Raw genomic sequence first — 1,416 nt, 5'->3', positions numbered from 1 at the left:
AATACAGGCTGTTTCAGGCTCCCTTTTATATTCGGGTCCCTGCTCCCCCTGCCTATCGGTTCGCTATCTTGTCTCTACCGGATGCGATCCGTGTGACCATCGACTCAACCTACGCATTTGCAATATTCCTATCTAATCTGAGTATTCGTTATAATGTGTTGACAGCTAATTAATTATCTGTGTTGTTGTGCAGAAAGTCATCTCTTCTGCGAATTACTAATAGTTTATCAGTTAACACATCCTGGTCTATAGGTTGCGTACATATACGTATATTCGCATATCTACTTGTGGCATTGGCAATCCCCATATCCTGTCAATAGATACGTGATTTATGTGTTTAGAAAATATGACTCGCGAATAACCACTCGGTTATTTTGACTATGTAATTAACCCTTTAACCTTTTGTTGTGTTTGCGTATTTGCAATTTGACTATTGCCAAATTGTTTAAGGAGGTCGTTTACCTAATCGCTTATGCCGAATTTAACTATTTATATATAATGATATTTATGTGTTGTAAGTAAACGGTTACTATCCGTTACACTAGTAATTGCAACTTCATCATCAGTTGGTTTATGTTTGTTGGTCGCTTGCACAGAAAAAAAATTAGTGATTTTTTGTGAAGTAGCAGTACGTTTATTACTATCGATTATCGATCATATAATAATACAGTGGATTCCGATTAATGTGGGCACGTTGGGACCAGCTCTGTTTGCCCACATTAAGTCGGTTGCCCATAAAAACCGAAATGAGTTAAAAAAAAAAAAATGATTGTACAAAAAAGTTTTTATTTTTATTATCATATATGTAATCGAAAAAAAGTGAAATAATTACTATATAAATTAAATTAAATATAATATACAATAAATAAAATTAATATTTGGATGATGTGGAAGGTATACAAAACGTAGTAATTAGAGGCAGATTCATCAGCACTTGCTTTTTCACCATGCACACGTTTGAATTTTATCTCGTGTCTATTCTTCCACCTGCTTAAAGGACTACACAACTAAAAAAAACCTATTTTTTTTTTTATTATGTTAATGTATATGGATTTGAAAAAGAATAATTTTGGTGGTCTTAAAATTGTTGTTGGACAATTGGTTCCGTGTTTAAATATAAGTCGCGTTTTACGCGTGACGTCATAAAATCACACCGTCCGACGGGTCGTATATAATATACACGCTCGGAATTTATTTCGTGCGATTAAAATAATTATAGAAAAAAATTGATTAAGGGTACAAGTTATTAAAGTACATTTATAAAAAGGTTATACACTTCTTTAAATGGTCATATTATTTTTATTGTGTTGAAATTTGTTTCAGGGTAGTTTATAGAAAAGAAAAAAAAATAAAAATATATAAAATATCAAACATAAAATTTATGACACAATAAAATTTACATAGGTATATTTAATA

Source organism: Acyrthosiphon pisum, chromosome A1, assembly GCF_005508785.2.
Source record: "Acyrthosiphon pisum isolate AL4f chromosome A1, pea_aphid_22Mar2018_4r6ur, whole genome shotgun sequence".
In the NCBI taxonomy this organism is placed as follows: Eukaryota; Metazoa; Arthropoda; class Insecta; order Hemiptera; family Aphididae; genus Acyrthosiphon; species Acyrthosiphon pisum.
The sequence above is the reverse complement of the archived record's forward strand: the minus strand, read 5'-3'. Positions refer to the sequence as shown.